Source organism: Peromyscus californicus, unplaced genomic scaffold, assembly GCF_007827085.1.
Source record: "Peromyscus californicus insignis strain IS unplaced genomic scaffold, ASM782708v3 Scaffold_12__1_contigs__length_115047231, whole genome shotgun sequence".
In the NCBI taxonomy this organism is placed as follows: Eukaryota; Metazoa; Chordata; class Mammalia; order Rodentia; family Cricetidae; genus Peromyscus; species Peromyscus californicus.
This window is the reverse complement of record NW_026294413.1, coordinates 36,612,281-36,632,650: the sequence shown is the minus strand read 5'-3', so window position 1 is coordinate 36,632,650 and position 20,370 is coordinate 36,612,281.

The window sequence follows — 20,370 nt, the reverse complement described above, 5'->3', positions numbered from 1 at the left end:
CCTCCCAAGTGCTGGGATTAAAGGCATGCACCACCACTGCCTGGCTTCAGTTTGTAATTTATACTGTGTTCTGAAGGCAACCATCTCAGCTTTGCAGGAGGCCTGTGTAGTTGGCTAGTGTATCTTATCTGTCCACAGCTGACAGTAACTTAGAGGTAGCGCCCAAATCCATGCACTGGTCACAATGACCTCAGCTTCCCTTCTTTACTTCTCCCTGACCCTGGGTAATCTGGCTATGCTGTTGTCCCTGTGAGTTGGAACCAGAGTGGGCTTCCTGAGAAGCTGGGTGCCTCCTTAGATTTTTGTACTATTAAATTACATTCTTAACAATAGTGCATAACACAATAAATAGGTAATACAAATGAGAAACAACTTTCCTTCCTTCCTTACATCATTCCTTCTTTCTTTATTTCTTTCATTCTTTTTATCTTCCTTTTTTTGGGGGGGTATTCAGCGTCTTGATTTGCAGTCTAGGTGAGTACAGAACTTGACTCTCCTACCTCAGTTGCTCAAGTCCTGTGGTTACAGTTATGCATCATCATACTGAGCAAAGAAACAATATTTTGAAAACCACAGAGATCTCATAATTGTTTGTTAGTTCAGTACAATTTCCGCTAAGCCAATCAGATGTAGAAACTGTTAGGAGGAGCAGACTATAGCCTTAACAATACCTTAAATATAGAATGTAGAATTCTGCCTGCTGCCTTTGAATGTACTTGCAGTTCACATTATCTTCATGAAGAGTACTGCTGGTGAAAGCCCCATATGGGACAATGTTGCACCATGCAAGATAGAATCAGTCAAAATTCCTTCACATTTATACTAAAAGGCAGTGTGTACCAATTCTAAGAACATTTTGTTGACCCAAGAAAACCTCATGGCAAAGTCTTATCAAGCAAAACCAGGTCTAAGTCACAGTCCCTATTCTATGACTCTGAGGAATTTTCCAACTTTATTGGAATTCTGAATCCTTCTTTTGGAGTAAAGTTGAGAATATTTACCTTTAAATTTAGTTAATGAAGTGCTGCATATTTTATAATAATAGTGTTGTGAGACTTAGAAACACATAGCTCCATAAATTGAGTAGTATCCATGATTTTACTTATGGTAGATTTGAAAACCTGGATTTTAAAACATTTGAAAAGAGGAATCTTGATTGGCTTTAAAAAGGTAAAGAGGGCATTCATGATGAGAAAAATTTTGGGGTCACTAATGAGATGAACATATGTTTTTTTCTTTCAGCTTATTTATATGGTGGATTACATTGACAGATTTTCATATGTTAAACCATCCCTGCATCTCTGGGTTGAAGCCTGCTTGATCATGGTGGATAGTCTTTTTGATATGTTCTTGGATTCATTTGTGAGTATTTTATTGTGAATTTTTGCATCAATATTCATGAAGGAAATTGGTCTGTAATTCTCTTTCTTTGTGCAGTATTCTAAACAGAGAATTCTGACCAGAGGAAACTCAAATGGCCAAGAAGCACTTAAAGAAATGTTCAATATCCTTAGCCATCAGGAATGTGAATCAAAATGACTCTGAGATTCCACCTTACACCTGTCAGAATGGCTAAGATAAAAAAACAAGTGACAGCACATATTGACAAGGCTGTGGAGCAAGGGGAACACTCCTCCATTGTTGGTGGAAGTTCAAACTTGTACAGCCACTTTGGAAATTAATATAGCTTCTCAGAAATTTGGGAATCAACCTACCTGAAGACCCAGCTATACCACTCCTGGTCATACATCCATAGGATGCTGTACTGTAACCAAGCCACATAACCTCTGACCTACAGTTTGCCCTGCCTACAAGATATGCTGGGACCAAGGTGGTGCCCAAATTATGAAAGTGGCCAACTAATGACTGGTCCATCTTGAAACCCATATTATGAGAGGGAACCCACTCCTGACACAGCTAGCAGGGCCTGTAGACATAGGATAGAACTAGACATGACTGGCAAAAAAGAAAAAAAATCAATGAAATGATTCCTAATGATATTCTGCTATACTCATAAATTTTTGACTAGCTCAATTGTCATCAGAGAGGCTTTACCCAGAAACTTATGGAAACAGATGCAGAGACCCACAGCCAAACATTAGGTGGACCTCTGGGAATCCTGTGGAACAAGGGGAGGAAGGATTATGGGAGCCAGAGGGGCCAAAGTCACCACAAGAAAACCCTGGATTCATAAGGGCTCACAGAGACTAAACTGCTAGCCAGAGAATGTGCAGAGGATGGACTTAGGCTCTATGCGCATGTGTTACAGTTATGTAGCTTGTTCTTCTTGTGGGACTCTTAACAGAGGGAGCAGGGCCTGTCTCTGACTCTGTTACCTGCTTTTGGGACCCTTTTCTCCTACTGGGTTGCCTCATCCAGGCTTGATACAAAAGGGGGTGCCTAGTCTTACTGCAACTTGATATGCTATAGCTGGCTGATATACATGGGAAGATGGTACTTTTCTGAAAAAAATGTAGAAGGTGTGGATGGTGGGGAGGAAGAGAGAGAAGATGGGGGGAGGTACTGGGAGGAGAGGAGAGAAGAAGGGAAGACTGTGATAGGGTTAGGAAAAATTAATTTTTTAAAAAAGAATTTGAGGATTTCTAAAGAAATGAGACATTTCTGAGATCCTAGAAAAAGCTTCTTATTTTTCCTGTGTATAAAGCAATCTTCTGAAGAGGATCCTGTGGTGTGGAACAATCCTTTTTTACACTATGAATATGTATCACTTTAATTGGTTAAGAAGAAGCTGACAGGCCAGTAGCTGGACAAGAAGTTGTTCAAGAAAGCCAAACTGAGAATGCTGGGAAGGAGAAGGGCGGAATCGGGAGTCACAAGTCAGACACAGAGAAAGCAAGATGAGAATGTCATACTGATAAAAGGTACCAAGTCATGTTACTAAACATAGATAATAATTATGGGTTGGTTAATTTAAGTGTAAGAGCTAGTTAGTAATAAGCTTGAGCTACTGGCTGAGCATTTATAATTAATATAAGCTTTTGAGTGATTATCTGGAAGCAGCTGAGGAATTGGGTGGGACAGAGAACCTCTGGTTATATTCCTGAGTTTGTGTAAGGTAGAACATAGGTAGAGTATAAATGCACATTGCTAGTGGACCAAAAGGAACTCCAGCATCTCTGAGTTTACAACACAGGGTATGTCTAGGGTTTTATTCCTCACTGAAATGTGAATATGTAACTCTTTATGATGTCTTTGCTACCAGTGTAAGTTTAATTTACTTTTTTAGCACAGGTAAGTGTCAGCAAACTGTACTCATAAACAATGCAGAAGCATTAACGTAGTCTCATCAGATCCCCACAATATGACACAAATTGATGCTGGGCTTGAAATGAGTTGGGGGTGTATTTGCTCTGGTAATAGAAACAAAATGCAAATGTAAGAGAAAGTTCATGATCAAGTTGAGCTCCACTGTTTTTGTCTTAGTGAAAGAAGGAAGATGGAAGATAGGTGCATATGATATTCTATATACTGACGGAGATATTTAGGAAAGTGTTGTTAATTCAATAACATGAATTTTTGAGATTAAATATTTTTCTTTGACATTGTTTTGGACAGTGCTTGTCTGAAATTTTGAAGACAGCCACCTTTTTCCGTAGTTGGATAGAGTGTGAGAATTAGGGATGCAACTGTTCACACTGCTGGAGCACTTAATCAGAATCAGAAGAGCCCAGACTTGGGACGTAGCTACGAGTGTTTGGTTCATCACTCATGTCTGTTAAAATGTTCCCCCAGAAAGGTCAGGGCAATGCTAGGATTCTTCCCTTTCACTGCAAGGTCTTTAACATTTATGAATAATTTTTTTGTAGACATTATTACTTATATTTTCATGACTGTCTTTGGAGATAGATACTATTATTATTCAAATTTCACAAATGGGAAAGTAGAAGTTCAGAAAAGTTGAATAAGTTTTCTAAGAATGAACAAGTCATAACTAGTCGACCCAAAACTGAAGTCTGCACTTTCTTTCTTAATATTCCATTCTTGTCTTATTCCCCCAAAGACTAAAAATGAAGGGTTCTTATTAAAATAGTCTGAATTATATCTGAAGAATCAAAAGAATCGCAAATGTCAAGGACTCAGTGACTTACATATTAATAGACAATTAAAGCAGATGATAGAAATGGCCAGAAAACAACAATTAAGAAGCCAAATTGGGTCAGGTTTCTATATGGCACATTTTCATGATAATTACCTGATATTCTCATCATTTGACTGTCTTAGGGCTTTGCCTCACTCTGGTTTTCTTGATTCTTCACAGTTGTGGGACCAAACACATCAAGTGCAGTTGTCTTTAGGGGTACATAAGAACTTCAAGCAAACACAGAAAAGTAGCAGTTACTACCATGGGCAACTTCAGACTTGGCAGGTGATATCTTGATTTTATGCATGGGCATCACAGAAAAATTAAACTTAGCATCATAAAGCCAAAGGAAATGCTAATGAGAAGTTATTACCTCATCATATCTGCAAAGCCTTGCCAGGCAATGAGGGGAACATGGAGGTGGACATGAGCCCTCTCCAGGTTATAATGACTTTAAGAGGGCTACTAAAGCATGCTCTTGGGAGAAAATTGCTTCTCCATACACGGGTAATTGCCACATTGAGGACACTGGCAGCAATGACATTGACAAGAACAGAGAAGCAGATGGCCTTGGAAATCCGACTCTTCACTTGAATGGGGAGGAAATAAAAGGTAATATTGCATGTTATACTTCCACGACTCTACACATTTTCCTCTCGTTCAGAATACGTAGATTTTTTTTAAAGACAGGATCTCAATATCCTTGGCTAGCTGGAACTTTCTATATAGACTAGGCTGGCCCTGAATTCATAGAGTTTCACTTGCCTCTGCTCCCTGAGTGTTGGGAGTAAAGGTGTATTTTACCATGCCTGGCCTAATAAGGAGAATTCTTAACTGGACAGCGTTCAAAGACACTGCATATTGTCAATGTTCACTCTGAACTTTGAAACAATGGGATCCTTAGAATTATTCTGTAATACTCAAAGTGAAGGGCTTTTGAATCTTTCTAGACTGATATGGGATAGCATGTGAGCATTTGTTACTTTTTATCATGGCTGCAGTCTGTGAGGACCACCCTATCAAAAATGGATCCCCTTTTCTCTTAAAATAGAATACCAGATAGAATTGGCAATGCTTCATTGAAATGAATTCAAAGTGTGCATAACTACTGTAAGGGCTACACTTACATTACATATTCTTTTTGAAACAGCACTAGCATATGTAATAGTATTGCAGTAATAAAAAGTACTTGTATTTAGCATAAAAGCATACATTTATGGAATACTACTTTGAGCCAAGAACTGCTTTCAGTCTTAATGAATAATTTATTCACACAACAACCCTTTTAGGTGGATGCTATTATTATTTTACTTCTTTTATAAATGATAAAATTAAGACATACCAAAATTAATATTGCTCACGTTACAGAGTAATCATATACTAGAGGCCAGGTTTGAACATGGAGAATCTTGTTTTTAGATCCAAAAATCTTGACTACTGCTTCTCCTGACACAAACCACTCTACAGTTTACATTATTCTTATTACTGTTATTGCAATAGGTTATCTGACCAAAGGGTTTCTTAATTGATAGTCAATTAATTTATTTGAAGCCCTGTTTATTTTTTTTCCTGCCTGGAGAAAACATTCTGGAGTGTACAGAGTTTACATAGAGTAAATGTGACAAGGAAGAAATTTGGAAGTACATCTTGTAAGGCTTATCATGAAACACACATAATTTCAGTGGAACCAACTCCTGGAGACTTTATGTTAGCAACTTCACCACAAAGAAAAGATCTTTCTAATGCTCACACATTTCAAATCTACTTTTAGTGAAATCTCATACAAGTATGTGGGAGGATATGTATTGGCATAGTTCTCATGGCTTTGCTAGGTAGTTGGCTATGCGGGATGTCCAGCAGAACATGGAATCAGTTTTCTCCCCAGGCACAGCAACTACCAGTTTATCTTTGGTGATAATTATTTATTTTTTATTTGATTGCATTTTCACTACATGTAAAAATATGAATAAATCTGACTTCATGGGGCTTCTGAAGACTGGGTTTGTTAAGATATGATACCTGTCACACAGTAGCTTGCTTACTTTAAAGGCAGTAATAACAACAATAATATGAGTACATATATTTCAAGTGAGAAAGTTGTTCTCATTGCTAATGTCTACTTATGGAAAGCAATCAAATGATTAAAAGTACCTGGAACTTTGCTTTGTAAGTAAAAAAGAAGTGACTAAATGATTCTGACTTGAGTTCTAAATCCTCTTGTCTTTACTTTCTGAGTGCTAGGATTATAGGTGCTTATAATCATATCAAACTAGAAATTTTATTTTTCTATATTCCTATATATGACCTGAACATTTTAGTAAAAAATGTATCACTCTGTATTGCTCTTAATTTCTTCACATCTAGACCTATAAGATGAATGTGAAACTCAGTGAAAAATGATAAAGGGCAATCATCATAGCTACAGCATGTATTATACTGTGTACTATGGGGCAGCTACTTATTAAATGACTGTGTAATAAACTGAGAAACGAATTTTAGATACTCAGCATAGTCATCAGATGAAATATTGCATTACACTGAAAAACTACAAGTAGCATTTTAGTACTATGACATTCAGAGAATCACACTTGGCTGAAGTGAGAAATACTTTGAATACTGACTTCCTTTAGATTTTAGGATAATGGTTAATTTAATAAATTTGATGCAAAAGTTAACCACAGTCATATGCCACGAGAAGTAAAGAACTCTCTCTCTCTTTCTCTCTGAGGCAAGGTTTCACAGGCTGACCTTGAACTAGCTATGTAGCAGAGTATGGCCTTGAACTTCTAATTTTCCTGCCTCTTCCTCTGAAGTTCTGTACCATCTCACGCAGTTGTACATCGGGCTAATGAACAGACTGAGGGCCTCCTCCATGCTATACAATCACTGTACCAACTGAGCTACATTCCTACCCTGAAGACTGAATGCTTTATCTGCTCAAGAAAAAGAAAGAAAAGAAGGAGAAAGAAAAAAGACTATTGAAGAAGAAAATAGTATCTCTATAATTCCAGTCTAGTCTAGCCATGATGACTATGAAGTATGTGATTCCTTATGTATATTTTGCTGTCTTGAATTAGGGGCTTTGAAGGAAAAAGTCTCCAACTTCCTTATCTAGTTTGAGAATCATCTCTCAATTAGTGAGATGAGGATCTGTTATTTTCCTGATAGATTTCTCCTGTGGTCCATTACCTTTGCTCTACTTGCACTGAAGAGAACACTCAGAGATTTGTGGCCATCTACTGAAATTTTTATAACCTGAATTGACTTTTCAGGTTCAGACAGCAACACCTAAGATATTAAACTGACACTTCTGAATCTCCCAGAGCTGCTGGTACACATCTGCTATTCATTTCTACAGTTTATAAAATGGATATTTTTTCAAGTCACAGGAGTCTACAGAGAGCTGTCACTGACAAGATTTCTGAAAAGATGAGTAAAGGTATAATACATGCTTCCGGATTGCCCCCAATCTTCGATGATGCCTGTAGTCTAACTGCTGAGAGACTTCTCCATCACTGTCAGATTGCTCTTCAATCTGTCTTCAAAGATGTTGAACAATTCAAATAGAAGAGACATGAATCACCAAAGAAACGACAGACAGAAATGGAGATGGTGTGCCTTAGATATGAGCTAGAAGTATTTGGGGAGAAACAGAAGAAGGTAGGGCCATGCTATGGTTTGCTTCTATTTTGCACACACTTCTGCACTGGAAAAATTTAGAAAACAAGATCAGTTTCCTAGACAAGACTTCAGAAGACATTTGAGGCTATAATGAAAGACTGTAGCTAAAAGAAAAAAATGTAGAATTTTACATTTTTTAGAATAGAATACAATAATACAACTATTATCAGACTCATGAATAAGTGAAGTGAATGAACAATAGCTAAACCATTTGAGATTTTCCCCCACTACTTATGTGACCTTAAGCATATTAATTAATCCTTCTTGATTTCAATCTTCTCAACTATAAAACAATAATGAGAAGAATACTTCAGAGATTTGTTTTCAGGATTCAATAAAAATAATTTGATAATGGATTCTTCCTAGAGAACTCAAGATACTGTAATTATTATTTTATAACAATACCAGATTGTTATGTCTAAAATGGAGAAACCTGTTTGTGGATTTGTCTTAAGTTATTAGAAGAGTTGGAAGGTGGGAATATGGCCACCAAGTTACACATCTTCACAAAGAATAGAAAAACATTGATGTTGGAGGAATCCATTAACAAAGTCCAATTTTATGAACTTATTAATATTAACAGAACTTTTAGAGTAGAATTTGACTTGTTGCTAAGAAATCCTACCAGTTCAGTTTGTTTTCTGGGACACTACATAGACAATACAAAATAGCTGAATGACATTGAAGATGCTGCTGACTTGAGGGGATGATTTCTGAACACATTCACTGACAAACTGATCAGACAGTGTCTGAGATCCTCATAGAAAATTCAGAAAGTCAGAGTTTTCACAGGCTGCTAAAATGTTATCTGTCCCCACTTCTTCTTTCATAATGGTACAAGGTCATACACCAGAGGCCATTTGATGTGTGGTGCTGAGCTAAAACAAGTGCAGATGATCAAGAATCTTGTTCTTCCCTACCAGACCAGATATTAAAGACATTTCAAAAATTTTATACCATGCCATTGTGCTTAGTAACTTCCCATTTTATTTTGGATTTTTTTTTTGTTTTTTAAAAATATAAAATCGTTATTTGTGTTATGTTGTTCGAATCTTAGATAGTCTTTTAATTAAAAAAAAATCCAGAGCCAGGTATCAGGGTGAAAACTGAAAGATCAGAGAAGCAGAGCAGCCAGCCAGTTCTTACCTCTACAAAATTCTCATCCTAAAGAGAGTGAGCTCCTGTTTCCTCATGCCTTATATACCTTTCTCTCCCCTGCCATATTACTTCCTAAGATTAAAGGTGTGTATGCTTCCCAAGCTAAGGCATGAGAACTCAAGTGCTGAGATTAAAGGTATGTGTCACCACTGCCTGGCTCTGTGTCCAATTTACTGGCTGGCTCTGTCCTCTGATCCTCAGGCAAGTTTATTAAGGTACACAATATATCACCACAGTGTTATATATGATATTATTGTTTTTTTAAAGGATCAAACATGTTTAAAGATGTCTGTTGCAACATATACAGTGAGAAATTATGAGATAAACAACTCATCTGAGCAATAACTTCTCTGGTTCCTCAGTTATTTTAAAAAAGTATAATTTGGCCCTAGATTCAGGTTTTTAGAACTTATAATTAGATACCTACAGATATAGGATACACAGTTATGAATGCTTCTAAATAGGGAAGAAAGCAAAACTTACCTTGAATAAAAACATTATTCATGGCAGAACATTATCCAGGCCCTAGAACTTGTCGTATTCATATTGGTGGAGCTTGGCATACATCTGTGTGGGAGGGGTCCACAGATAGCCCCATTTGCTCCTGATATCAACCTATATTGGTCTCCTTTCTTACACTTCCCTGTCTTTTTCCTTAACTCCATGCTCTTACTGTATTAGCCTATTTCTTACTCTGTGTTTTGAAAACTGAGGCATAGGTACTTTGCCACTAGTTATAAAAGGTAGGAGAGAAAGACAGAGATATCTATCTATCTATCTATCTATCTATCTATCTATCTATCTATCTATCATCTGTCTATCATCTGTCTGTCTATCATCTATTTATCTATCTACCTATTTCTGTCATCTATCATTTATCTATCCATCCATCTATATCATACTATATATAATTACAAACAATATATAATTATGTATAATATATGAATATATTATATAAACATACATAATCTTTGTTTACATTTTACATGGAACTTAAAATCAAGAGAGGGAAAAATATTTGCTGCGGGATGTTCTGTATGCTGTTAATATGTGTTGCTCTGATTGGTTGATAAATAAAACACTTTCCTGTGGATCAAGACGGAGAATTCTCAGTTACTTTCCAGCAACATGTCTTACTGCATATTGCCTTGCTTTCTGCCATGATGACAATGGACTAAAGCTCTGAAACTGCCAGCCCCAATGAAATGTTTTCCTTTGTAAGAGTTGCCATGGTCATTGTGTCTCTTCACAACAATAGAAACCATAACTAACACAGATATTTAGACAGATACTTATTAAATTTGCTTTTATTTTGGAATATATATATATATATATATTTCTCCATATATTGTGATTAAAAATTTTACTGAGTATGGAAGTCAGGGCAGGCATCTGTTGTTTCTTTTTTACTTTTTTAAAACTTTCTTTTTTTTTATTCTTTGTGCTGTTCACATCATGCATTGTGATCCCATTTCCCATTCCTGTGTATCTGCCCTCTGCCCTTGCAGCTGCCCCCTCCCCCAATAAAATTTAGGAGTAAAAAAGGGAAAAATATTGTCACAGAAGCTGTAGTGTGATATAATGAGTCACACAATAAACCTTTCTGTCCTTATATCTTCACTTTTAAGTGTTCGTTGCAAAGAGACATCTGTCTGGTTCCAGGCCTCTGGCTTCTGCTGCACTATCAATGCTGGGCCTCACTGGAACTCCTTTTGGTTATTCTATTGTTTCCCTGTATTGTGGAAATCCTGAAGCTTTGTGTCTGCAGGAATAGTCCTCTCACATGCTCCAGCAGATCACAGATGGGGTGGTTATTGGGGTGGGGCAACTCATAACCCTGTTTCTGGGCCTGTGTAGTTGCAAGGTTGGTCAGCCTGCCAGCTCTCCCTTGTCCTCACCACCAGGGTGAGTTCTCCTGCATGGCCCTGGAGAGTTCATTCCTTGCAACAATGAACAAGGGGTGGGGCCAGTGCTGCTTTCATGTGCTCAGGGTTGGATCTCTCTCACCCACATCTTCAGGGCCAGTTCTGTTGTGTTGCCAGGCTTGATATAGGGGCTACTCTCACCAATGTTGCAGCAGATGAGGGTCAGGGCTAGCTCTCCCACCCTTCTGACTTCAGGGCCAGCTTTCCCGCCTGTCTCAGGTGTTGATGGGTTTGAGGAAGACATCTGTCTCCTACCCATGCCCACGTGACAGGTGAGTAATGGAGACAGCTTTTCCATGCTCACAATATTGGGACTGGCTTGCCCACACTACTCCCAATGGGGTTGGCTCTATTGTGATGCCTAGGCGAGGTGCAGGGCCTGTTATCCCAAGTGTTGCAGTGGGTGTTGGGCAGGGGCAGCTTTCTTGTCCTTTTGACCTCAGGGCCGTCTCTCTCACCTGCCTGAGGCATTGATGGGTGGGGAAGAGGAGGGTCCATTCCCTGGCGGTGGATGGGTCCTACAGAGGATGTAAGGAGTCGGCAGAAGAAGGAAGTGAGCCAGGCCATGGTGGTTGGGAGAATCTTGCAGCCTGACTGACTAGCAGTCAGAGTGTTTCTTTATTTATACAGAATTTAGTTAGCAGGGATACATTCATGATGTTCCAAAACATAGATCATATCATTTTTGTTTTTAGACATGTGTTTCACTTCCTTTTGTTCATCTTTTAGTCATCATTAATAAACTATGACAGAACAGAGTTATCATTTCTAATCATTTTCCCCCAAGTTTTGACATCATTAATAAACAGTTATCATTCTTACTCATAAACCCCATAACCCAGTTTTTGAGAATCTAGAGGCATATGACAGCCTGTGCTCAGGCTGGTTGTTTTGGTTGCTTCAAGGACACTAGGCCAAAACAAAACCTTCAACCACCCTGGGCATTTTGCCATGTCTCAAGCAATGTATTACTAACTCTTAGTGGTCAGAGTGCCCAGGAAAAATTCTCAAGCTAAAGCTGCTGCAGTTATTATTCAAATTCTGGCATAATACAATCAATGTTCACATTTATATCTTTATAGAATTTTTCTATATGTCTAATCCTGGCATTCTGTTGTTCCTTGGTCATATGACATTATAGTGGCTCTACATGAGCTAACTTCTAAGAGAGGGAGGTCCTAACACCTCATACTTTCATCATCTTTCCACTCCATACTTTCCTTCTCAGTATGCCTCTACGTAGGGCAGAGTTGTATGCTACATAATTGTCTGAGTGTACAGTGGGAAGAGGCTTGTAATCTGAACTGTGGACAATTCCTCTAGCCCACCGAATCTTGTTGACCTTTTTAATTTTACTTTTTTTTTTTTTTTTTTTTTTTTTTGGTTTTTCGAGACAGGGTTTCTCTATGTAGCTTTGCGCCTTTCCTGGAACTCACTTGGTAGCCCAGGCTGGCCTCGAACTCACAGAGATCCGCCTGGCTCTGCCTCCCGAGTGCTGGGATTAAAGGCGTGCGCCACCACCGCCCGGCTTAATTTTACTTTTTTTTTTTTAATATCTTGTTCCTGTGTAAGTAGAGGGACAGATGTTTCAAGAATGACTCATAGCCTCATGAAGAGACCTGTGGTTACTTTATGTGTCACAACCTCCAAGGCATAAGGAAGACCTTCAAGTAGATAAGGATATCTCCTTCAAAGTGTGTGTGGGGGATAGTATGTTCAGGACTTACCTGGATGAGCTTAGAAGCAGCATTCCTGGGAGAAGGCATAAATGATTCATAAGGAATTTTCCATCAATTCAACATCCCCAAATTGTACAGATATTAAAAGTGCCCAAGTATGTAACAGGTGGAGATGAAAACCAAAGGTGGCATGGCAGCCATCATGTGGCTCAGCTCTGCTGGATCTTTGTCAAGCAGCTGTGCTGGCTTTATGACTTCTGCCATTCCATTCAGATATGGCTGTGCCATTTTCCCTTGTAGTGTTTAATATTCTGTTTTTGTTCAGTATGCTTATTTTTTGATTAATATGTACCAAGGAGAATTTCTTTTCTGATCTAGCCTATTTGGTGTTCTATATTGTTCTTGTACCTTGGTAGGTACCTCCCTTCTTTAGGTTAGGGAAGTTTTCTTCTGTGATTTCACTAAAAATATTTTCTGTGCCTTTAACCTGGGCTGCTTCTCTTTCCTCTATTCCTATTATCCTTAAGTTTGTTCTTTTCTTGGTGTCCCAGATTTCCTGGATGTTTCCCGCATGGATTTTTTAATTAAAAATTTTCCTTAAATGAGGTATCCATTGCTTCTATCTTATCTTCAATATCAAAGATTCTCTCTTCCATCTCTTGTCTTCTGTTGGTGAGACTTGCCTCTGAGTTTCCTGTTTGAGTTCCTAAATTTTTCATTTTCAGTTTTGTCTTGCTTTGCATTTTCTTTATTGATTCCATTTTGTCTTCTTTCTTGTCTTGAACAGTTCTTCATTTCTTTTCACTGTTTGTGTTTTCTTAGATTTCTTAAAGGGATTTATTAATTTCCTCATTAACAACCTCTATTACATCCCTAAAGCCTATTTTAAAGTCCTTGTCTTGTGCTTCAGCTATGTTGTGATTCTCAGGGCCTGCTGTGGTGGGGTTGCTGGATTCCAGTTGAAACATTGTCCTGGTTGTTACTTATGATGTTTTCATGCTGCCATCTAAGCATCTGGGTTTGGGATGTTTTTAATTCTAGGTGTTGATATCTGGTTTTGTCTTTGTTGAATGGGTTTTCTGTTCTTTGGTTTCTGTTGCCTTCTATGGATTTCAGGAATATGTTGTAGTTGTGGGTTACCTAGTTGGGAGTGCCTCTAAGTTCCTACCTAGTGTGTAGCCTTTGGTGTTCCCAATTAGAACTTGTTTCTAGGTATTGGTAACTGATATTCAGGAATAGGGTTGGGCTAGAATGGCTGTTTGCCAGGAGGATCTGTGGAGTCTATAGTAAGTGGAGGAGGAGAGGGTAGAGGTGCTCCTGTAGATAGTTGGCTACAGGGCAAAAGATGAAACTGGAGAATTGAAATTAGAGGGTTGGAAGAGAGTGAATGTCACCTGGCTGGTGTGGCTATGGTTTTCTAGTGAGACAAAGGGATGGGCTGAGGAAGGAAGGCTATAAATCTGTTTAGTCCCATAGGAAAGGGAGAAAAGATGAAGGAGAGACTGGAGTAGGTGGTCTGATAACAAGCTGGGGATAAGACTGGGGAATTAGAATTGGAAGATGGGAAGGCAAGTAAAAATCACCTACCTCATTCCCTGGACTGCATTGCCAGTGTGTTTCCAGGTAGATAGTGTCTCGTGTGTTGACATAGCGATAGGGTGAGGAAGGAAGGCTGTAGGAGAGAATCCGCTTAGTTCCCTGAGAGTAGGACAACTGGTATTTCAACCATCTCCTAGTACATAGCCAGTCACTTAAAAAGCATAGTAGCTTCAAACAACCATCCCCTTATTTATTTGTATAACCTCAGCTTCTTAGGCCTAATGTTTTTTCAGTGACTGGAAGGTCTTGTTATCACCATTTCTTCTTTTTAGAAATATTGTCTGTATATTCTGCTTTCTGAATTCCCTCATCAGTTTTCCTTCCCCTATCTCTGAAATATTTACTTTATTCTTTTGCCTGTCTTATATTCTGAGTTCTTTATTTTAAAGGGCTCTCTAATTTTAGTGTTTTGAAAGCAATTTTGTAGTCTCCTGCTTTTGTTTCTTGGACACAGTGTCTGATATATTGCTACTTTTTCTGAGGATATTAATTGTAGTGTATGTGGTTATTTATTCTCACTCCTGTTTTATGTTAGTCTTTTTGAATACTTTGTTTATTGGTCCTTAGGCTTCTGTTGGAAGTTTTCTTAAAGTTTGATGTCTAGAAACACTTGAAGGGTGAATACTGAGTGGATGCTGGTGGTTCTGGGTATTAGAGTCAAAATTTTCTGGAAGGTTGGCAGAATAGGAAATAGCTGACAGCATCTCTCTAAAATTCTTCCAGAAGTGCTTCCTACTCATCTCTGCCAATCATCTTCTTATCTTTTGGCTAGCTAGGTATGTTCAGTGCTATAAGTGTTTTATAGATGCAGCAAAGGAGACATAAACTGTCTTATCCTTCATATTGTTCATGTACCCATGATAATCTTACTTGCTTCTTGTTTTTCTCTATGCTTAGTGCCCAAGAGCTGAGAATTTCTTTGATTCACATCCTCTACCATCTACACCTCCTTCTTGTTATTGATGGATGGTGGATGTGTTTATTGCTTCTTTATCCCCTTGAAAATACCTAAGAATACAACTTACTGGTGTGTGATTTGGTTTGGTTCATGACTTCAGATGATTTCCTCTATGCTAACGTGGCTGTGTTGTTTTTTTGGGCTTGTGCATGGTAAGACAGATCATCATGGTAGAGCGAAGTCCTATACCTCATGGTATACCAGAGCCAGAGAGGAAATGTACCAGGGCAGAATATCACCTTCAGTATCATGCCTCTGTTGTGTGACAGACTTTTTCTAGGCAGACACATCACATATACACATCTACTAGCTCCAGAAAAGTAATTTACAAGACACCAAAGTAATGACTGTACCAAAGTCAAACTTAGTGAACCAATGAGGATGGGTGAGAATATACTTTTAGGAGCAGGGATGACTGACTCTCAAGGAGCTGCACCACTGAAAAGCCAACCCCAATATGGGAGATGACTCAGAAATGCTTCATCCCTGGTGTTCCCTCCCTGCAGGAATTTCGGGAAGTGTCTCAGATCAGAGAACTCTCTCAGCAGCTCAAATGATCATACCCCCAGCAGTTGTTTGCTGTTGCTTTAACTGTGGAGTGAATCCTGGCGGCTCTTAAAGTTTCAGCTTTCTCAGAAGTTTGAGGTTGGTTCACCCCTTGCATCTCATGAGCCCTTCATACCCTCCTGGTGGGAATGTTTCAATTTGGAGAGAAACTGCTATACAATAGCATCTACTCTTCTACTTCCACCTACTAGACACTTACCTCCCAACAGCCCAGTTGTCTGTGAACTTATCTGTAGACTAATCAATTGATACAGTTAAAGAACTCATGATTCAGTCACCTCTGGATAGCTATATTGGCTAGGGACCAACACACAAATGCTTTGGTGTGTCACTTTATATCCAACCTCCTGAAAACCTGGAAGTTTATTATTGACTTTGAATGTAGACTTTAAGCAACTATGTCCAACTCTGAACCTGTTCTCCTGCTGCCCGAAGCACCTGTTTTTTTCTATTCCTTTATACCTCTGGGTTTGGCTTCTTGTTAATACCCACACCTGCTTGTAGAGAGCCGTGCACGGCCGTGCCTCAAAAATGGTGCCGGCGTCTGGCTTCCGCCTTCCCGATGGCAGGTGTTCTCTGGGATAAACAACTCCTTATTTGGCTAAGGCTAGGATCTGGCTTGCTTCCACGCACCTGGACCTAATCTGGCTTGCTTGTGTATGTCTGACCCTATCGGCATTGTCCACGTGGCACTATGGGGTTGGTTGCCCAGTGGCTATAAAGGGCATGGGCTGGCTTTCCCTGAAGTCAGAAGATGGCTTTCCCTGGGGTCAGAAGATTGTTCAAGGTTCCTGAATAAACTGCTTGGAGAAGAGCCTGGTGTTGCGTCTTCCTTGCTGGTCGAGGTGGACGCGACAAGTGGTGGCCCATACGGGGAACCTTTAAGGCTCAGAACTCTTCGCAGTCAGGGCAGTGCACTGATAAGTCCCCAGGTAAGGTGGGGATCCGCGACAAAAGCGGGAAAATTAAAACGTAGAGCCGCGACAAAAGTGGAAAGGAAAATTAAAGAAAGTGAAAGCAGGTGAAGGCAAAAGTGCTGCTAGTATCATGGGCGCAACTTCTTCGCACCCAATTTTTTTGGCTCTTAATGAGCTGCTCCTTTCAAAGAAATTAGAGATTAAGAAGAGTACTTTAGAAAGATTTCTAGAGGAATGTGATGTCATGGTACCCTGGTTTGCAGTTTCTGGAAGCCTCACAGTAGCTTCCTGGGAAAAATTGGGCCATGATCTAGACTTCGCTGCAGAACAAGGGACGCTTAAACATGGGGTTAGACCAGTTTGGAAATTAGTGAGAGGGTGTCACTAATCTCTACAGCGATGTGGTAGAGAATGGGCAGGCAGCCTTAGAAATGTTGCAGGAGGAAAGATCAGAAAAGGCCATGTCTGCTAAAGCAGCATCTACCAGAAGTAAAACAAAAAAGGGGGAAGAAAAAACAAGGTTATATCCTGACCTTTCGGACCTAGAGTGTTCCAAGTCCCCTATCTCTTCCCCTGATTCTGATGATGTAGAGTCATTATGTGAAACCTTGCAGAGCGTGAGAATAAGAAAGAAAAGGGGTAGAAATAAAGGAGAAAGAGAAAGAATTAAAGGATGTGAGTCTGAGTGTGGAGCCGCTCCCTCAGCTCCTCCACCGTATCTGGAATCTGCCTCCATGTTTAGAGTTGTCTCTATGGGGAATTCTTTTAACCCGGAGGTTTGGAGACAGATTAGAACTGAAATGCAGCTAGCTTGCCCAGTGTTTCTCAATGCCCAGACTCAACAGAGATACCATGAACCTTTGGATTTTAAGGTCATCAAGTCTCTAGCGGAATCTGTCTGGACTTATGGCATCACAGCCTCATATACTGTTGCTCAAGTGGAGGCTCTGCACAGATTTTGCATGACTCCATCCGATTGGATGAATCTTGCTTGAGCATGTCTCAGTGCAGGACAGTATTTAGACTGGAAGGCATTTTTGATAGAATTTGCCAGTGAACAAGCTGTGATTAACAGGGCTGCAGGTGGAGGTCAAGCAGCTTGGGATGTAGACATGCTGCTGGGACAAGGCCGATTTGCCAACCAACAAAATGGATATCCACAGCAGGTTTATGACCAGATAAATCAACTAGCAACAAGGGCATGGAAGTCCCTACCTAATAAAGGGGAAATGAGCGGCAACCTTACTAAGATCCTTCAGGGACCTATGGAACCTTTTTCAGATTTTGTGGCCCGCATGGTCGAGGCTGTAGGCAGAATCTTTGGGGACCCAGATGCCGTGATGCCGCTTATAAAGCAACTAGTTTATGAACAATGTAACAAAGAATGCAAGGCTGCGATCACCCCTTATAAGAACAAAGGTCTAGAAGTATGGATGAAAGTGTGCAGAGAATTAGGGGGACCTCTAACTAACGCAGGCCTTGCGGCTGCAGTTATGCAACTTAGTAACAAGAAAGGAGGGAACACTGGGGCATGTTTTCGGTGTGGAAAAATGGGCCATCTCAAACGTAGCTGCCCTCAAGGAGAAGGTAACCAAGGAATAGGGAGGAGCCAACACCCTACACAGCCTGGACTTTGTCCTAGGTGTAAAAAGGGGAAGCATTGGGCGAATGAGTGTAGGTCAGTCAAGGACATAAATGGTCAGCCTATAACAACGGGCAATCTTTCAAAAAACGGGCAGCGGGACCCTCGGCCTCAGGGCCCGCAAATATATGGGGCAGTGGAGAATCAGGAGCAAGGCGGGAACCCGGAGCAGTGGCCAACCCTCCATCATCCGAGGAACCGCGGAGAGCCACTACAGGCTCAGCAAGGTTGGACCTCCGTGCCACCATCAGACTTGTACTGACTCCGCAGATGGGAGTACAATTAGTGGAGTCTGATTTTAAAGGCCCTTTGAAGCCGGGCACGGTGGTTTATTGATAGGAAGATCCTCCACCACCATAAGAAGTCTTACTGGGATCGTGAATGCACGCACGTTGCAGGCTAAATTTTCCCTTTCCCATGGGGATGTGCGCCAAGTAGTTAAGGCCAAGGCATTGTGGAGCATGCGCATCGGTCCCTCAAAAGAATTCTTCAAAAACAAAAAGGGGGAATAGGCCATGACCGAACCCCAAGAGAAAGACTCTTTCTGGCATTATTCACCTTAAATTTTTTGAATTTGGATGCCTCGGGAAGTTCATCAGCAGATAGGCATCATAATCCACACAGCCCTATGAAGGGCATGGTGAAGTGGAAAGATATCCTCACGGGTAGCTGGCATGGCCCCGATCCCGTGCTGACATGGGCATGAGGTACTGTTTGTGTTTTCCCACAGGACCAGCTAGACCCTATCTGGGTACCTGAAAGATTGGTGTGACGGGCCCCTCAGACGGAGAAGCTGATGTGCCTGATCCTGATAGCCCTGATTCTGACAAGCGTGCCAGTGGGAGCAGCTGAGGATCGACTCACTAGAGGAACCTGGTCGGTGGAGTTTGATAACCTGACCCAGATCCTGCGCAATGAGATCATTGCAGTCAACTCCACCTGTGTGCACCTGGCCTCCACTGTGGAAATGATGTCTTGGCTGTGAAATCCTATCACCTTTTTAAGGGAGTGGGTGGGATTAGGTGCCCTGGCAGGCCTATTGGTACTTGTCTCCCTGATGTGCCTGTGGTGCATTGTTTGTTTAAGGGTTTCTCAGCAACGCAATGCAGCCATGATTATCCAAGCCTTTACAGCCATAGAGGCTGGATAGTCTCCCCAGGCCTGGCTGGCCGCATTAAAAGCTTGATCGTGCAGGATGCAAGGCTAGTGCACTGCACTTGGGTCTAGCTGTATTGCAAAACCCAAGAAGAGCAAGTCTAATTGCATGTGGGTTGATACCCTAATTCCCACCTCTTCAAAAAAGGGTATCGGAGAGGTCAAGTGTTCTCTGGGTGGATGACACCTGGACTAACACCAGTACAATGTCCAAGTTGTATTTTGGCAGAGATTAGACCTCTGCTCTTGCCTGCTGCTTAAAACAATAAAGGGGGAACTGTAGAGAGCTGTGCATGGCTGCGCCTCAAAGATGGCGCCAGCGTCCGGCTTCTGCCTTCCTGATGGCAGGTGTTCTCTGGGATAAACAACTCCTTATTTGGCTAAGGCTAGGATCTGGCTTGCTTCCACGCACCTGGACCTAATCTGGCTTGCTTGTGTATGTCTGACCCTATCGGCATTGTCCACGTGGCACTACATGGTTGGTTGCCCAGTGGCTATAAAGGGCATGGGCTGGCTTTTCCTGAAGTCAGAAGATGGCTTTCCCCAGGGACAGAAGATTGTTCAAGGTTCCTGAATAAACTGCTTGGAGAAGAGCCTGCGTCTTCCTTGCTGGTCGAGGCGGACGCGACACCTGCTGACAGATTTGACCTTCTTCTACTTTACAAATGTATTCATCATTTCTATGAGAGTTCAATCTATATTACAAATCTTTCTAGTATAATTAAAGACCGAGTGTTGTGGAATATTTGCATACACTGTAAAGATGTGTCTCTGCCTAAGGCACCTTCTGGTTGGTTTAATAAAGAGTGGAATGGCCAATAGCTGGGCAGGAAAACTCTGGGAAGAAGAAAGGAGACACCATCAAGATGCAGAATAAGTCAGACATACTGTGCAGAGAGGTATCCAAGCCATGTGGCAGAACATAGATTAATAGAAACAGGTTAATTTGAGTTATAAGAGGTAGTTGGGGAAAAGTCTAAGCTAAGG